General features: G+C 42.4%; 1 long non-coding RNA gene across 1 annotated transcript in view; it reads left to right on the top strand.

The window, feature by feature from the left end:
• The window catches only part of LOC138111715 (uncharacterized), a 33,812-nt gene that overhangs the window by 12,347 nt on the left and 2,333 nt on the right, over nucleotides 1-19,132 (top strand). Inside the window, exon 2 of the long non-coding RNA XR_011151420.1 lies at nucleotides 13,543-14,002. This is a non-coding gene — a long non-coding RNA (uncharacterized lncRNA). The remainder of the gene's footprint in view (nucleotides 1-13,542; nucleotides 14,003-19,132) is intronic.

Below are 19,132 nucleotides of genomic sequence, written 5' to 3'. Positions count from 1 at the left end.
AATTACAGATAAATGTTTCTTGTGGTCGCTTCAAATACTCCCCATGGTTCACAGTACAAAAATGTGATGGTTTGTAAACCAACTGCCTGCCTAATTCAGCTTGCTTTCTCAAGTCTCTCCTGCTGTGGGAGGGCATTTTTTGGGCCACCTACCAAGCTGCATTTTTATTGTTATTAAATGCCTTCATCCCTAAGTGCTAGAAATCTATCTCCTTTAATTCCAGACACTAATATCTCTGGAGAAATTCTTCTTCATATTAATTCAAAACAAGAAGAGGCTAGATAAAAAAAATGGCTAAGTATGAAGAGTCTGGTTATGCAGCTGAGCCCCCAAGAGTGTGTAAGAAAATATAATATTATAGTAAAGAGACCACTTCACATCACCATTGCTCACCCCCAAAAGGGGACAGAATTACCTAATATTGTGCTGTAAACCATATACCATTAGTTGGCAATAGGGATTTCTCTCTAGCTTATACAGTAGTTTTGTACTCTTAAAGGAAAATGACCTGCACAAGAGCAAAACAGGTGGTGGGATAAAAAGCAAAGAGATAGCTGGCTTTGATAAGATAACTGGCTAGAGCTTGTTTATCACAAGTTCAGAAAATCGTTAGATAAGGTGGCATGAGGTGATTAGTGGAGGAATCATAACAGTGACTGAGTGGGGGGACAGCAACAGGTGCTGCTGAAAGTTGAAATATTATGCTGAAAGGAAGCTTTTCTCAGAACTGATCTTCTCTTCACCATTGGCCTTTGCCAAATGATTGACATGTCCTGATGAAAGGTCCAAAGCTGAGAGGCATTTTCAGCATAGAGATGCTTCCAGTACAGAAATGGAATTATTGTGCAATAGTCCAAAAGCCTGTTAGGACCACTCCTGAAGCTGCACATACAATTCCACCATTCATCCCAGAGGGATGGGTACAAAGGGAGCTGAGCACAGAAAGGTACTAGGGTGACCAGTGATATGGGGAATGTGTTTTGCAGGATAATAAGAAATTTGCTAGTTTAGCCAGGCAAAATTAGGAAAGAGGGGATATTATTTCTGTCTATAAATACATCAAACTGCAAAACTCTCAAGAGAGAGAACAGCTATTTAAGCTTAAGGAAATGTTGGCACAAGAACAAACGGGTATAAACTGGCTGAGAATAAATTAGCCTGGAAAGTAAACAAAGGTTTCTAGCCATCAGAAAGAGAAGTGAGATTCTATAATATACTTCCAAGGGAAAAGAAGCAGAATAAATTTTAAGATGGAACTTGATCTTTTATAAAAGGTCTTCTGTGATGGAAGAGAGTAGACTGCATGACCCAGGAGTCTCTTCCAATCTGTACTCCCACTCCACTCCCCTTTCCTCACCCTGTACTGTGCTACTTCTCTTCCTTGGTACCCTGAGCTCCACCTGCTCCTGCTCTGAAGGCACCATGGATCCCTTATCAGAATTCTGCACTGCAATAGGTTGTTTTTAATCCTCCCCGTATCTCTCTATTTTTTTTCCTTGCCAAGCTTGCTGGGCTGTAATGTTTCCCTTCGTGTAATCCATCACAGACACAGTGTCGCTTGTGCAAATTAAAATGCACCTTGGAATAATAAAAAAGGGTGGGTTTTTTTTCTTCCTTCCCAGCAGCAGTTCCTCAACACAAACCATTTGTCTCTGGAAAGAAATTCAAGAATGTTAACCCTGTGTATGCTCCTAGAGGGTACACAGCACCTCCTGTGGGAACAACACTTAACGGACACCTTGCAGTTGTGGACCTTGCAGATGTGGACCTTGCAGATAGCTGGAACTGTAACCCACTACTTTTCTGTGAAAACATTGGTGATAGGGTCCAGTGCAACAAATTAGAGATGCCCCATGTCAGGACAAAGAGATACAATCCAGAAAAACTACATAGCAAACCTTGTGGTGCTCCACAGAGCTCAAATGGTCTGAGGTGAACGTTGTACATTGGGACCTTTAGAAGCAACCACTAGAAACTATATGAGTGACAGAAGAGTCACCAAGCTATCCTATACTGCTGAACAGTTCTGGAGGCTATAATTGGCTCATGGATCAGGCACTGGTCACTTGTGATATAGAAATAAACTTACAATGAACCATTGCTGAATGAATTCCATCCTTGATGAGATGCTGCATGTAAAAGGTTATGTCAAGGACAGGATTTTATATTTCTTCCTTCTTTCATTTCGGGGGAGGGTGTGAATTTCTCCTCAGTGGCATATAAATTCCATTAAGGTAAAGATGCATTTTAAAAATCCGTTTTATGTGATAAGAAATGGCCAGAGTTGGACTGAGAGGTAGGCAGGCACTAGAGGATTTGAGTGCTTGGCCATAGAGATGGTGTGGCATTGCACAGCCATCTAGGCTGCAATAACATGGGAATAGTAGTGTGGACAGTAGACCAAGCTGGACTACATTTCTTGTGGAGAAGCACTGGTGCTTTGATAGAAGATGCTTTCACCAGGTCATTTTTGAGAGATAGGACATCTTCCTTGTGGCATAGGCTTTTGGCTTATGGTTTCAGCTTTTGTGCATCCTAGATTTTGTTCAGACAAGATGGATGATTTTTCTTACTTCCCCAAAAAACTGTTTCACCCCAGACTTTGACTCCCATCACAGATGTTGTTTTATTTACTATCATAGTAAGAGGGCCAGTGGGTCACCTGATACTCCCACAGGGTCAGCATTCTTTACTCTCCAGTTCCTCTCTTTCTTCCTGTTTTCCAGTTCAGGAGCTTACTAAGCTCTTCACTGTGTGATCTTACTGGAAACTAATGTTGGTGTTAGTGCGGTAACACTTACATGGCTTTCATGTCAGGCACAGGGCTGGAATCATCCACTTCAATGTGGGGAGAAAGCATGGCTCCAAAACAGGAGCTAGACTAAGCCACACAGGATGCAGAAAAGACAGCTGGTGTGTGAGAGAAAAAGAGGGCCAAGCTTGGCTGGAAAAAAGCAATTCAAAGCTTCAGGTGTTCAACAGAGGGGATATCTTTATTGTTCTTTATCCTTACTTGAAGTAGCAGTAGTGGTTAGACAAATGAGCATGAGTTCAACAGTTCAAAATGCACAGGCATACTGAACATTGCTAGCTAAGCTTCCAAAGGAAGCTCTTCTCTCTTTGGGATAGCCTGATTTTGTCCCTGATTTTGTCCTCACTAATTCCAGCTTCTTTTTTTTTTTTTTTTTTTTTTTTTCCTGTGCTGTAGAGGCTGGATAGGTGGCTGGAACTCACTCTGTAAAGTAGCAAATTCTATTTCTATATTGTGTTTTGTCTCAGTAGCAAGTCTGTTCTATTTTTCATTTTCACCAGGGGTCCCAAACGAATGACATAAAACCCTGTGGGATTGTTGCTTTTGAATTTATTTTTTTTCCCCAGTTCTCCTTACTGTGAGTCTTGTTTCCAAGCTTCATCATTATAATCTGAAAATAATAATTCCAAGTTCAATCTCTTCTCAAAATATTTGTTGCAAAAGAAATAGTGCTGTTTTCTTACAGTGTGATTGTCTTTCTTAAGCTCCCTCTTATAATGCAAATTTCATAATTTAAAGAACCACCAATTTTCTGGTAATCTTTCTATCTCCAGTGGTTCCAGAGAAGATTTAAATTCCTGTAAAGCCCAACTTCCAAAGGAAACAAGGCTTAATTGATCACACTGTTTGTCCATGAGAGTCTTTTTCTGTCTATTTCACACATTCCTCACAGTAAGTTTTGTACTGAACCTCTCACCCACAAATAAATATACCTGAAAGAGATGCAGGGATCTTAAATGTGCTAGGTCCCATCAATTTCCCTGGACAGAGATGACAATTTTTCAGTATCAGCACTGAGTGAAAGATTCCTAACCTCACCACTTGCTAGATAGACAAAAAGTCCTGAAAAGGGGATGTATGAACATCTTAGCTGTGGGGAAAACTCTGATTGGAGTTTACCTGTTTTTATATGCAGCATAATAAATTCAGCACAAGACACAGATCTCTAGGAAGCTGGGATTCATTCATCCCCCTGCTCACAAAGCTACTTGTCATGGGTTCAGTAGGTGCTTTCAGGATTCCCCAGACATGCTCAGTTGACTTCTGTGTGGTGTGTGAATTTGTACATTTCTTTCTATTGCTTTCTTCTAGACTGAACTTGCCCTTTCCACTGAATACTCACACTTTCCCCATTTTGCTTGTGCTCTTAATCATAGGGTGTCTTTAGCAGTGCATTCTGTTTAAGTGTCTGTGTCCATGGTCACCCTTCACAGGGTGAAGGAAGGGAAGTAGCCAGCAGTCCTCAGATCCTAAAGAAGACAAGTCCAAGCTGCTGTGGCAGAGTCTTCCTGCTTGATGGGGCCTTACAGTGTTGTTGTCTGCAGTGAGATGAGGGTGCCTGCGTAGTTCGTGGACAGTTAAATATGTGGGTTGTTGTGCTGGTTTGGGCTGGAGTAGAGTTAATTTTCTTCATAATGGCTGGCATGGGGCTGTGTTTTGGATTTGTGCTGAACACAGGTTGATAACAGAGAGATGTTTTTGTTATTGCTGAGCAGGGCTTACACAGAGCCAAGGCCTTTTCTGCTTTTCATACTGCTAAGCTGGTGAGGAAGTTGGGAGGAGACTCAGCCAGGACAGATGACACCAACTGATCAAAGGGATATTCCAAACCACATGACATCATGCTCAGTATTTGAAAGGGGGGGAATAAAGAGGAAGGGGGCAGGGGGGGTAGGATGTTCAGAGGGATGGTGTTTGTCTTCCCAAGTCACCATTACGTGTGATGGGGCCCTGCTCTCCTGGAAATGGCTGAACACCTGCCTGCCCATGGGGAGCAGTGAGTTGATTTCTTGTTTTGCTTTGCTGGTGTGTGTGGCTTTTGCTTTTCCTGTCAAATTTATGAGTTTTTTCACTTTTACTCTTCTGATTTGCTCCCTGATCCCACTGGTGATCTCCCATATCACACTAGGGGAGTGAACAAGTGGCTGCTTGGGGCTTGGTTGCTGGCTGGGGTTAAATCATGACAGCTGCTAAAAGCTTTAGATCAGCTTGAGAGAGAGCATTTGCTAAAGAAGGAGATTGCAAACAGTATGGAGAGTAGGGAGTTGAGAAAGCCTATAAACAAATCCTTGCTCTGTTTGGCCTTGGAAGCTCCCTTCCCTTGCAGAGTCTGTTTCCCCAGATGCAAGCTAAGAACAGTAACAGCTATCTGTGTCTCTTGCCATTAGTGGAGTAAAATGAGATGTGCTTGCCAGTAGAAGGATCGCCGAGTATTGTTCCTGTTCTCTTAAAGAGAACTGGGACTTTAGCAGGATCTACTTTCACTGGAGTTTAGCAGGAATGACTTTCCAGTGCCACTTAATATTGAGAGGAATGATCTGTAAGAACAGCAGTGCTTGAAAGTCCTTCCTGGCTCACACACACAGGTTCACTGGGTGTCATGTTTTCTGATTGGTTCAGTGTGTGAACAGGGCCAACTTGGGCCATAGAAGGAGACAACAGGGAGCTGGTAAAGGCAAAACTGGGCATGATTCCCCATCCCATTCTTAATTCTATGCTGACCAATAACTTTTTCCTCACTACCAAGGCTTGGACTACAACAAGGGCAGCTGCACTGAGCAGAACACTAATTCATCAAACCTGCTCCTCAGGAAGCCTGACTGAGGTGATTGCTTTGGAAGCCTTGCTTTCACTAGTTACTGCCATTGCCCTGGTGGCCTCCTCCTGTGAAGATGAGGTAAGCCCCAGGAAGGGATTTTTATGCTCCTCTGCAGGAAGGCAAAGCTTTGTGTGGCGCCTGAATCTGGGGGAGCACTGAATGGTATTGGACACTGTGTACTACTTTTTCCAATCTGTCTTAACAGCAGTGTCCCATAGTACCCTTTGATAATTACTAGGGCAGTGTGAGAAAGTTCACGATCATCTAGAGCTCTGTGATCCACATCCTCTTACAGGTCTTCTGCACTGGCATCCAGTGCTGTCCTGACCCTGTCTATTGAATTCAATGCTCTGTGGAGCAGCTGAAGTTCTTAGCTAACTGAAGAGAAATGATTACCTCTTTCTCCCCTGCCCTTTTCTGCAGCAACCCAGGGAAGATGAATTGGTCTGTTGATTCAGAGCAGAAGTAACTTGATTGTTGTGTGCTTCTCTGGAAAATGACCACACTGCCCTGTGTCCATGTCTTGGTGTTTGTTGGTTTCATTGCTCTGACAGCATGAAAGATGTTTGGTTTTGTTCTATTGCTGTAATCATTTATCATCCTCTTGTAAAGCTAGAACCCGCTGCTCACCCATCCTCCCTCTATGGTAGGTTTTCTGCTTCCCCTCCACTCCTGTCCTGGTAGGGAAACTGCTGGTATGCCAGAAACAAACTATCTGTCCACTGAAGAAAAGACACAGGATCCTTTTTGCTCCCTGAAATGACTGTTGTGATCAATGGTGATGGTTTGACTGGGTTTTGGGTTTTGGAGGAGCAGCTCCAATTATGGAGTGGAGAGCTGATAGTGACCTTATTTTATCCCATAAAGATGGTAGTTGGTCCTGAATCCAGGGCACTCTTATATAGCTGGTGCCTGTGGAAGGACATAATCATTCGAATGCTAGAGATGGTGAATGGGATGCAGTGTGAAAAATCCCTATCCTTCAGCTGAGTAAATATCTCAATGCTGCTTGGGCTGTAGCATGCACGTGTCAGAGCTGTGGAATATGTGGGGATAGCACATACCTGAAAGAGCATCCTTGCCATCTTCTGTCTTGTATCCCTGTCCCCAGATAATCCATAGGCAGCCCTCTAACTGCAGATCAATGGTACATCAGTTTCTGTGGATAAGCTGAAACAATTCAGAGGGAAGCAGAAATATCTGATAGGACTTGGAGATGACAGGATGAAGGAAGGAGACTTACCATTCACTCCTTCCTTCTCTCTGGCAATGTTTTCAGATACAACAGCCTGAAGCCTACAAAAATATAGTCTGGAACTAGAGGTATGCAGTACACTGCTACTGTTTGTGGTGTTAATATCAACTGTGCTGAAGGATTTGTTTCTCCTCCCTTCCCTGTCTCACTCTTCATTCAGCAGTAATAATTAAGTCTCATCTTTAGAAGCCTACAAACGTTGTACTGTGTTTCTAGAAATATTGTGTACACCCTGTACGGGATTCCTCCATCCAGGCTGTGATGGTAAGACTGCATGCAGAAGGACCAGCTCTGTGAGGTTTTTAATGATGTGAGTTCTTTTTGTGGGAGGACTGGGTCTGGTGTCCTCCTAGTGGTTTAGAGGGGCATGCATCACAAACCTGCAGCTGGGATGGTGGTACCTTCTCTGATGTCAAGTTCCTTGTGGACCAGGGTAGCCCTATGCTTTCTATGTTTTCGAGGAAAGCAGAAGTTACTCTGCACTTTCTGGTATATCTGGACATTACTTCTTATGTGAACTCTCTGTAATTCTGTATTGCTTGCCAGCCAGACATGTACTTGTGAGAATTGTTGCATCAAACTGGCTTCCTAACACAGCACTAGCTTTGCTTTTGCTAGACTGAGAAGGATTTTGATAGGTATTGGACCTCATGCAGAAGGCCACTTTGATATAAAATCTTCCCGTAAGCAGAATGATCTCATTCCATGGGCAGGCCATCATCCTTTTCTATACATCTGCCAGAGTTGCCAGCATTAGACTCTTACTATCCTTATTTATAGAGCAATATAAATGTTCTGACCATTTTACAGATACATGAAAGAGAAGATTCTCCCTCTTCAAGATGCTGACTGTATCTCATATACATTGGAGAGATGTGACAATAACTCAAGTTCTGAGGAGGGCCAACATGGTGGAAGAGGAGCTCAGAGCAGAAGTCTGCAACAGGAGGCTGTAAGAGGAAAGATATTGGCAACAATTTGGTGCAGGAAGCAGGTGTGGGTGATGTGGCCAAGGTTATGGTGAGAGAACCTGAGAGGAGGTGGCAAGGTAGAAGTTTTAGGACTTGACTAGTAAGAGAAGAGGGAACTAGTGGGCAGTAAAACTGCTATTGATGAATGGATTAAAACCAACCTAGCAAGCAGTGCTCCATTTCTTTTCTGCTCTCAGCACTGAGAAGATTGAGAACTTCTGCACCCTCCCCACTCTCCTTCTACTGCTCTGGCTGCTGAGAAAGAGAGGGAACGATGTTAATGACTATCATTAGCAGTACTTAAAGTTCGTCTGCCAGAATGGGACAAAGGCTGAAGTTCACTTGTAGTTGGTACAATGAGAGTTGTGGTGTTTTTTCCGTGGTGACTGTTGGGGTCTGTGTGCAATGTGTTTCGCTCCTCCTTCACGACATGCTGAACAAATCCTTCATTGTTTCTATGCAGCTCTAGTTTTTAGTGTCAGCTTGTGGGTCCCTAGGCTGGATGCACACCCCTGTTCTAGGTACATATAAGCTTAACAGCAGTGGAGTTGCATGTTTTTTTTACCTCTCCTTTATGGATTCATGTTCCCCTGTGACTACAAACCACAAGTCAGCAATGTCATCTGTTCAAGTCAGCATATGTGGTCTGCACTGACCTTCCTCCACAAGTATGATAATGATTGTGGGAGAAGACTGCAAGTTTTGCTTTTTTGTGTCTGTGGTAATGGGCAACAGCTGCTAGACTGAAAGACACCCTTGTCCTCCCCCCTCACCTCCCTCCCCGACTTTGTGCCCAGCTGGGGCTAAGTACTCCTGCTGCCTTTTATTAATCTTCTCCTGGGACAGCACTATCAGTGGCCCATCAGCGTTCAACATGCCCTCAGTCACTAGCACTAACTCGATTAGGGCAGTGAGGAGTGACTTACAGGGGAAGCTCTTCTCCACAGGCAGTATTTGCATACAGTGATTGATGCTGATAGCTCCTCTAAACACATCCACATTTTGCATTTTAAATAAAGCAATTGCTGTAGAACTGCTCTCTGTCACTCTGTGGGATTCCCAGTACCAGCATAGGATATACCTTCCCTGTCTTGAAACAGCCTTTCTCCTTCTCAGAGGACACTGCAGTGGGATGAGGAGAAGGTCACTGACCCCACCTTATGTTTGAGGGCATGACATTATAACCTGTTGTGTGTCCTGTCTTGTGAAGTGGCTTGTGGAGAGTTCTGGGCTGTGTGGTCAGTGCCACACAGTTGGTGGGCTTTCACTGGGAAGGTCAAGCTCATGTGGAGTATGTAGTCTGAAGCCTCCTGAGTTTCCTTGTCAGATTTCAGGCTCCAAGTAGGCTCCCCTCACAGTCACCACTGTCTCTGTGTAGGGAATACATGAGCCGACTGCATCATGGAGCACTGAATATATAGGTGTATTATCCACAAGCATTTTTCATATTATATGTATATATTATGCATGTGGACCCCCCCATATAAATCCCATATCAAAAAAATCCATCTCGCAAATTGTCCAAAGAAGCAAAAGATGCCATACTTTATTACAGTTTCTACTGTGGATTTTATTAGCAGGGTGTGTCCAAGTGAAATTCTGATTTGGAAGGGGGGTGGTCCTAAGCCATGTCTGTCTCTGAAGAGGAAAGTGTACAAGGGAGGAAATGGGTGTGTTTAACTTCTGTTTGAAGGAAGGACAAAAGGAACAAAAACAGATCTGTGGTGATACTGCTGGCATCACAGGCTGCTTTGCAAAGTGGCAGTTGTTTTATCTTCTTTGTCTATCCTAAGTGTTTTCTTTCTTTCAAAAAAAAAAAAAAAGGAAATTTGCCCAGAAAGTAACCCCCTTTGAACAGCAGCAGAGACTTTGTAGTTTAGGCTTTGAGTCCCTTGGAGCAGGCACTCAGTCCTCCCCTTCGTCCTTGGGGTGCAGGGTTCACTATGGAGGCTAAATAAACAAAACTCACATCCACTGTCTAGTGGTCCCAGAAAGAATGGCTCTAGAGGCTGCCAGTGCTTTTTGCCTTGCAGATTGACTGCTGCACTTTGAGGGTTTAACACCTTCAACAAAATTCTGAGGCCTGCTGGCACAGTGTTCCAGTGAGGCCCAGAAGAGTTTTCATTAGGCTTAGTAGGAAATACCTGTTTTCACTCATTCCTGTCATTACTTTCTCATCTTTGTGCTTATCATAAAGGACTTGCCATGTCCTGCTAGTTGCCCATTTTGTGTCTGAAAACTTCATGGCTGTGCAAAACCAGGCACTTCACTACTGGGCTCACGCTGTCTGGCTCTGAATGTGGGAGCTCCACAGTGAAGGTGGCCCTTTCATCTGCTGCCACACCATATTAATTTTGCAAATGTGACAAGCTCAGCTTTGCAAAAATAACGTATTGCCCATGTCTTGTTCTATTTAATATTGTATTCAAATGGTCCTAGTGCGCAGCGACGGGGGCTGGGGGAACGGCTCTGCAGACTTCTTTGTCACTTGAGTGGCAGCTGGCTTCCAGGAGTAATTATAGCTGATCAGTGCTGTGGTACATCAAACCTCTTGGGGATTAGTGAGGCATCAGGTGCATGGTGACTCAGAGGCAAGAACAGAGATGCTCCACTTCCCAAGCCATAAAGGTCATAATCTTTAGAAATCCTAATATCCACTTAGACTTTGGACTTCAGTGAGAAGGAAGCATTGCAGTGACCTTGCAGAGAGCGTTCTAATTTTCCAGAAGTCCAAACAGAGAAATTTAGACCTTAGGAGTTTGAAAGTGAATTGCATTGCCATCATGTGGATGCATGGAAGTGAACGTCTAGTCAGAAAAATTCTGGAACCCTTGTTTATTAGTTAGAAATAAAAACAAACTCATGATAGTTATGAAAGTTGTTAAGTCAGAAGGCTTATCAAAATGTGGAATGAAATGATAATAACAATTTAACTATGGTACTGTCCAAGTAAACACTGAAGTTAGTTTGACCCAAGTAATATGGGTTATTAGTATGAATTAGAGTCTAACGTGTTCATTAATATCACTACTTAGTGATATTTAGGGCTTAAAGAATTAGGTATTAGAAACATTAAGTAATAAAAAAATGAATATGCAAAATAGCTAAAGTGGTACAGGATCAACATGATTCTTTTATGTCTTCTTCAGGGTGGTATTTCCAGACACTGAACTGCATGAAAAGGTATTAGGGAAAATCCTATCTGCTCTGCTTGAACAATTAAAGCTGTTAAAACTGGTAACTTGTCTCATTTCTACTTAAGTAAATGTGATTTTATGTAGCAGTTACAGTATCAGAAGCAAACCTGCCAAATTAATGAGTGTGTATTGGGCTCTATGTAATCTCAAATTAATCTAAGTCAACAATGACTACTCAAGATAGGGTAGGTCTGTAAATACTCGTGGTGCAAAGATCTAAACAGAAGATGTGAAACTGTAATGGTGCCTGCCTGTGCTCTTTTAGGGCATGTCAGCTGCAGGCTGGGTGCCTGTGTGCCTCCATCTTAGGTTTTTGCAGGACACATACCTCAGCTTCTGAGTTTTCTGACTGGGATCCTCTACTACTCTGCCTCTAGCCTCTGATGTTTCCCCATGGGTAAGAACCTAGTATATTACCTGGCTGTCCCAGAAGAAACCCATGCTGGTTTCTGTCTTCTGCTTCAAGCTCCCGTGCTCCCAGCTCCTTGAGTGGAGCATACCCTGTATCTATCGCATGTTCTGCTCCTGACTCATCACATCCTGGCTATGCCCTCAGTAGCCTGGCCATAGCTTGGCCAGCATCTTTCATAGGTCACTGCTACCTCACACGACTTGTTCAGAAAAAGGTGTTATGCTGCAATATAAAAGCAAATCCTGAGTCAGGCACAGAACTGAGACACTTGCTGGATTGTTCTCTTCAGTGTATCTTACCAAGGAAACTGAAGAGGTGATCTGGCCTTTCATTTCATCCTAAGATTCCATCTGGATCAGGAATCATATAAGGGTTCATGTAGAAAACTCTTTGCTACTAAAATGTTCTTTCACGTGGTTGCATGGTCTTAACATGGTAAAGCACAGTTTGCAGTGGTTTAAGGAGTTATCCTCATAGAATATATAGTTCTTGTCTGTTAAGACTGGGACAAGTGAGAGACTGGTGGTGGATCACTGGGACACCAGGTAGGATTTCTCCTATTGCCGTTTTTCTCTGTAGTACCCACAATGGCAATAGAATTACGACATGAATAAATACAAATATTTCTTCATGCAGTTTTCTGCAGGACAGAATTAGGTGGAAAGAAGGAAGATTTTCTGCAGGACATAGTCAAATGCACAAAATGTAAAGAGGAATGATTTAAGCAGGAGACCAGAAGAATCAACAGGACTTTTAAAGTATTGAGAAGCAGTGGAAAGAGGACAAGGACACTGGAACAAAACGAAGTGAATTCTCTGTGATAGTCCTTCCCTGTGATTCTAATTTTACTTGATAATTCAACCAATTTACCTGATTCAGAGTAAAGTTCAGTGGTCTGTGACTTCCCAGATCATCCCAAATGCCTTTTTTAGAACAACTTAGAGCATTTGCTACCCTTCATTACTCCAGTGTAACAGCTGACCTTAATGAGAAAATTCATGCCTTCAGCAGCTCAGCCACTTCCATTCCAAACTCCTACAGATCTCTTGGATGTACATGATACACTGTGCTGGTGATTTATCTCTTATTTAGCAGCTTGTTCCAACATCTTCTCTCTTGACACTTCAGACTCAGAAGGTGTCTCATCTTCATTACTTGGAAAGGGTAATTCTAGGAGAGACTCCAGCGGGTCTCTCTGGTGCAGTCTGGCACAGAGAAGTTACCATCTTTTGATGTCTGGGCAAGTACTTGTCTTAAAGATTTGCTTCTCTTTCTTGTGTGCTGCAGAGACACATACAGCCATCTCTTCTCCACAAAGAAGAGTACTAGGAACCACACGAATGTGGAAGCAGGAGAGACCCTGTGTCTCACACAGATGTATACAGGTTGAGCTGCATTTCAGCAGCTGCAGTTTTTGCTGCTGGGAAGCAGTCCCAGAACTTCTAACACTCAGTTCCTTTTTTGGATTCTTTGCTCCTGGCTATCAAAACACAGATTTGGGGTAACAGGTTGAATTCTGCTTTTTAGACAAAGATATGATTAGATATTTGGAAGACTAGATATTAGGAAGAAATTCTTTACTGTGAGGGTGATGAAGCACTGGACCAGGCTGCTCAGAGAAACTGTGGCTGCCACATCCCTGGAAGAGTTCATGGCCAGGCTAGATGGGGCTCTAAGCAACCTGGTCTGGTAGAAGGTGTCCCTGCACATGGCAGAGGGGTTTGAACTAGATGATCTTCATGGTCCCCTTCCAACTCAAACCATTCTGTGATTCTATGATCCTATGATCCAACAGAAAATAAAAGGCACCTAAACTGTGGACTGGCAGGGAAATAATATTGTGCCCATGTCTCCCTAGTCCCATTAAGAAGTGCAGGTTGGGGACTGTGAAGGAGAGAAGTAACAGAAGAGAGATTATTTATTTATTAACCTGCTTAGCAGCAGTAACTGTGAAGCATAAAGCTATCTGCAAAGGGTGATTGATTCTTCAGCAAAATCCGGAGCACAGAGATGCTGTGGTGCTGCTTAATGTTCCCTTTGTGTTATCATAATTTTTTTTTCTCTCTGTTTGTTTCAGAAGTTCTACGTGTTCCTGACTTGCTGGGTAGCTAGTAACCTGATAAGCACTCATGGAAGAGATGATTATTTCCTTTCTCCATCATGGCTGGGAAGTCACCAGGATACTTTTGTGAAGGACATCTAGCCATCTCTGCTCACCTTGTGAAGCACTGTCCCAGTGCAGATTAGCTGCTCTCCCTTGGCATATCACAGTGAATTGCAACTATTCATAGACATAATCCAGACAGTTTCTGTTGCAGTTTCTGTTGCAGTTTCTGTTGCAGTTTCTGTTCTTTGACTGTTTGGAATCTGCCAGATGAACAACTTGTGCTGTGGAGGGTGCAGAGCCAGACTCGGTGAAAAGGGCATTTGCTGTGATGACCTGTGTGAGAATTAATGGAACCAGCAGAGTATGGCACCTGTTACCAAGGAGGTGACAGCATCAGTGCTTAGCATGATATGTCACTGACAACTTGGGGGTAAGTTATTTATTCCTTGTGTTGGAACAAATAACACACACACAGCGGGCAGCTGTAGGTAGCCTGCTTGTGGAGATATCTTTGCTTGTGAGAATGTCCAGAGGATTGACAGGAGCAGCTCAGCAACATGCTCTAGGACACACAGCAATCAGAAACTCCAGAATGAGTCATTGATGCACCCTTTTGTGAACATGTTCCACGTGAAAAGCAAAACCCAAAGACAGTTGTCAAGTCCCAATCCAAGCTAATTCAGCCAATGCAGTGATTAGGTCTCCCAGAATCTGAGAGGTCCGAGGCATCTTTTATATTAGGTTTCAGTCACTTTTTAGGATATACTTATCTGCAAGCCCCATTCCCCGGGAAAGAAGAAGTGAGCCAGGGGCCTGCTGTGTGCAGTGAGCAGCCATGGAATGAAAAGGAGGACCCTGCTCCAAATGCTTGCAATAGGCCATAGATGGCAGAAGGAAGTGCTGAGCTATAATGGCTCAGTGTGCTAGGCAGAGATGTTATCCAGCTGCAATCTCTCTTACAGAATTCAGAATACACTCAGGGTGTATTCCTCTCACACAGTTTTACTCTGCTTGCAGCACAGGCTAGTGGGCTCAGAGGAAATCTGCAAAATGGTGTCACATTTGCTTATCTATTAATTACAATTTTACATAGTATTTTTATAGTTATGATAATAACCTTATCATTTTGGTAAACTCAAAACATCTTATTTGCCCGTCCATTGAGTTTTTGTTTATCCCTTGCTCATTTACAGATGACAGTACCCATTCCTAAGGTAGTCCAGGCATTTTCTTTTTCTTTTAAAAAGGCAAGTTGGTCTCTTGATTCAAGCAAATTGAGAAATGGAGCCTAATGTATGTCCAGGCAGGCTTTGTTCTTTTTTTACTGGTTGTTTCTTTCATGGTTACATTTCTAGAAACATTTAGAAGGTGCTACAATTTATTTTTAAAAGGAAAAGGTTTTTATTTTTTGTGATCATTTAGTGTGAATTTTGTAGTGTTTCTATAATTGCTGTAACTCAATTTGGATTAATAACTATTTGCAAAGGAAATAATCGGAATGCAGCACTGGCATTAAAGCCATTAAAGTTAAAGCACTGGCAACACCACATGTGGCTGTGTGCTGTCCTGCTGCATGGCCTCACTGGCTTATGCTGGCAGGATTTTGAGGTTCTCTCAAGTTGTGCAGTGGAGCCTGAGGTGAACATGGTATTTCTCTGGTTTGGAGTAGTTTGTCCAGTTAACAAGAGCTGCTGCAGCAGCTGCTGTGATCTAATCTGGCTGTGGACATAAGTTTGAGAATGATAGGAAAGGATAACCTGACCTAAAGGGCATCAACAGTGTAATTTTACAAATATCCTCCTGTAGGCCTTCCTTTGGTTTGGAGAAAGTCGTTTGGGTGACACTGCATTTCTTGCAGCACTGGAAAGCTGAGCAAAGCTTCAGCAATGGGGAACAATAAACATTATTAGCTGGGGTGACCCTCCTTCCAAGTAGAGGGCATCCAGAACAGTGAGCTGGCTGCTAGCCACAGGGGCCTTGTTTTTAAGGAAGCTGGAACACACTGTCCCACCAGAGGTCTGGAGAAGTTCAGGCTGCCACAGGGGACGGGAGATTCACTCGTGGCCTCCTCACCCACATGTTTCTGGCAGTGTGCTGGAAAGAGGACAGGAGGAGGGAGTCAGGAGAAAAAGAGACTATCCAGTAGTGGAAAAACCAAAAATATATCCAAGCTAGCCAGGAAAATAGGCTGGATCAGAGCAGGAACCTTGTGATGAGAAATCATAGCGCTGTGATGAATAGAAGAAATGTGCAGGAGCAGCGATTTAGGGTTTTCTGCAGCTAGAAAAAGTGAGTCTGAGCTAGAAGAGCTCAAGACAGCAGAAGAGCTGGGGGATAGCATCCCTAAAAGCTGATGTCTGTGCCAATGCTGGAAGCATCACTCCCTTGGGACACTACTAAATTTTTATGGTGTAATGACAAAACCAATGGAGGATATAAGTGATTGTCTGAGTCTTGGTTACAAGAGTTCATTAGACTGAAAAACACCTGATGAAACCATACTTCCTAAGACTGACCCAGAGGATCATTGATTTGTAGTAGAATTAACTACTGACAAAAATATAAACAGAGTTTGGTTGATCTGTTTGAGTTTAATGATGTAAACAGTAATAGAAAATTATTTGCAGTATTGACTGCTTTCAGTGTTGCGATGGAAAAGAATTTGCAATGCTGGAAATGGAATTATTGAAGGTGATTATAATTTTGGCTTTAGTTAAATTATTTTCATTCCAAGTAAAACACTCTCCACTCCAATGAGATTATTTATAATTTATGTATTGCACTTGAAATAATTGGCATATGGTGTAAATTAACCCCTCTCAAAAACATGATTTATGTGCTTTGTTGTAACTGATCTATTAAAAGCAGCTTTGCTTTATGTTGATTCTTGCCAATTTAGGCAAAGCAATTTGAGTTTACACTGTCCTGGCTTTGCCTTATCTGATCACTGCCCTGCTTTTTATAATTTAACAATTGCAGTTACATCAGGGATGTATGATAAAGCTTATTGAAAATATAATGCCAGTTTCTTAAACTGGCATTTTAAAATCAGAGAAGATTAAAGAATTAAAATTAAAATTAAAATCAGAGAAAATCAGATAAAAAAATGTATAATAATTTAATTCATAATAATTAATTTGTTTCAATTAATGTTTCAAATGGTCAATATGCTGATTTTAAGCACCTAAAGAAGTAAGAGTTTGGTATTTCTGGATTAAGCAAGGTGGGACTTCTAAACAGAAATCAACTTCTTACTGTGCAATAGGAAGAAATACATTAAAAAATTATTTTGTTCAATATGTCAAGGAATGTATTAAAATATCCTGGGTTTAAAACATTCATTTATATTATAATAAAAGGATTACATCAGAGAAAGACCAAGGTGCCATATCAGTTTCCTCTGTTTTTCAGGTGGATGAAAAAAAGATTGAGGAAAAAACTGCATCCATATAAAGGAAGAAGGATTCCAACCTGTAATTGTTATTATTATTAGGAAAATTATTTAAATAGGCTAATCTTTTTTTTAAGTTACTCTGAAGGCAGTTGTGAGCTCCAGTAGTGCTGTGAATGAAAACATAACTAAACAATGCAATGGGTGTGTACATTCGTGTGTAGCTAGCTACACAAAGAGGGTTGTCTATATGTCTGTATAGATGTATCTCAGATAGGGATTACATTTTTGAACTTGTCTTTAAAGCATCAAGATCAAGTGGTGGAAGGCAGCCATTTGCCTTTCTCATTTTCACATTTTCCTAACTCAATTGGTGCTGAGTGTACCCAGGGAAGGGGTAAGGCTGGCAGCTGTACGTCCTCCCTGAAAAGAAATGACTGTGGGTGAAATCAAGAGACCTAGATCATGAATAGTAAGGAAAATTGAGCAGGACCTTTGATCCTTAAATTTAAGGACCTTTGATCCTTAAATTGCTGGGACACTTGATCATACCTCCTTGCCATGTTTTTACATTCTGGCCAGTTCTTATCCTTCCTGTGACTTCACTTTTACTTACAATTATTTGGATGCTGCTAGCCAAAGAATTTCTAGCCCTGCCCATTTCTGTACAAGGAAGCACACAAAGACCAGGAGCATGACAGGCCTCTCACAGCTGATTAAGGTTAAAAGACTCGCTGGATGCAGTTCTTTTGGAGCAAGGCTGTTGTTTGTGTCCAGCTGGCAGCAGTGTTTTGGATCAGATGATGTGTTTTACTGAACCATCCTTGCACTTTCCAAACCCAAGTCACATCAGTCGCTTACCAGCGTCTCTCCCCCAGCCACCCTACCACACTGCTAGGTTAGTCCTCCTGCTCCCCAGGCACAGGTGTTCCACTTTTCCCATGGTATCATTTCAAAAATGCTGCAATGGGAGAAAATGTCTTTGTAAAGAAAGCCAGGCACACAGTGCAAGCTCTCCAGCTTTCTGTTACTGGAAGTTGAACGCTAAAGTTTTCTGTACCTCAGCCAATGTTTGCTTTGATTCCCTGTGTAATACCTTGGCCTGAAAGAGAAAATTTATCATAGAATTATAGAATAGCCTGAGTTGGAAGGGACAGTTCGCTTGCTGGTTTTTCTTTTATTTTGTGTGTAGGTAGCCACAAAAAACTACTGCACTCATTTTCTAACATTTGAAATTTAAGAACATATCCCAGCAGTTAAGCATGCCATTAACTTTGGTGAGAGAAATGTGTTTAGAGAACTCAGCATTGATTAGTATAGAAATCTGTTTCCCTCTCCAACTAACCAGAGAAAATACAGTATTTTCCTAGTATTTCCTGTGAAGCTCATCTGTAAGAGGAAATATCAGGGCTGGCCTCACTTTCTCCCAGTGTTGCATGGCTTTACTATGAAGACAACCCCCTTCTCGTTTTTTTTCTAATTCCAGTGTGAGTGAACACTACTAAGCAAAGTAAAGAAAGCCTCAAAACACCTAGACAAAGAAGGATGCCCAAGAAATATCAGTGAGGCAGCCACAACTTTAAAGTAAGGGACCAAGGAATGCTAACAGCCCTTAGATGGTGTTTGAAGAGTGGAGCCCAGGCTCTCTGTAGTCCACTTGCTATCCTTACCAATCTCTTGACACCGTCAGCTCTAGTGCCATGTTAATTTTCAGAACCCCAGAAGCAACAAATTGACATCCCTTTGCTATATTTAATCTGAAGTAGGACCCATTTAAAGTCCTACTGAGGTGGCCAAATCCAGATCTTCTGTGAATGGATACAACATTCAGAGCACTTAAGTACGCTCTGTGTGACTGTGAGCTGCCTATGTGAACTTGGAAGGGGTTTGTGTTGGTTCCAAGACTGAGTCCATCACAGTCAGGGTGCTGCTGGCTGTGGGGCTGGGGGTAGCTGTTTCCAGCGTAGAAAAAGCTTGTCATGCTTCTCCTTCATCTACAGCTCCATGCCCATCTTGGTTTTTCATTCAGGTTCATTTTTTAGCCCATGGCCTTTCCTACTGGCCACCACTAATTCAGCCACCACCTCCTCCTCAGAGGGCAGGCTGAGCAGCCTCTTGATTGCCTGGTTTGATGCATCATCCCAGTGAGTGCCATTGCCCAAAAGAAGG

Source organism: Aphelocoma coerulescens, chromosome 5 (genome assembly GCF_041296385.1).
Source record: "Aphelocoma coerulescens isolate FSJ_1873_10779 chromosome 5, UR_Acoe_1.0, whole genome shotgun sequence".
Lineage (NCBI taxonomy): Eukaryota > Metazoa > Chordata > Aves > Passeriformes > Corvidae > Aphelocoma > Aphelocoma coerulescens.
Note: the sequence above shows the minus strand (reverse complement) of the source record. Positions and strands in the feature narration are given on the sequence as shown.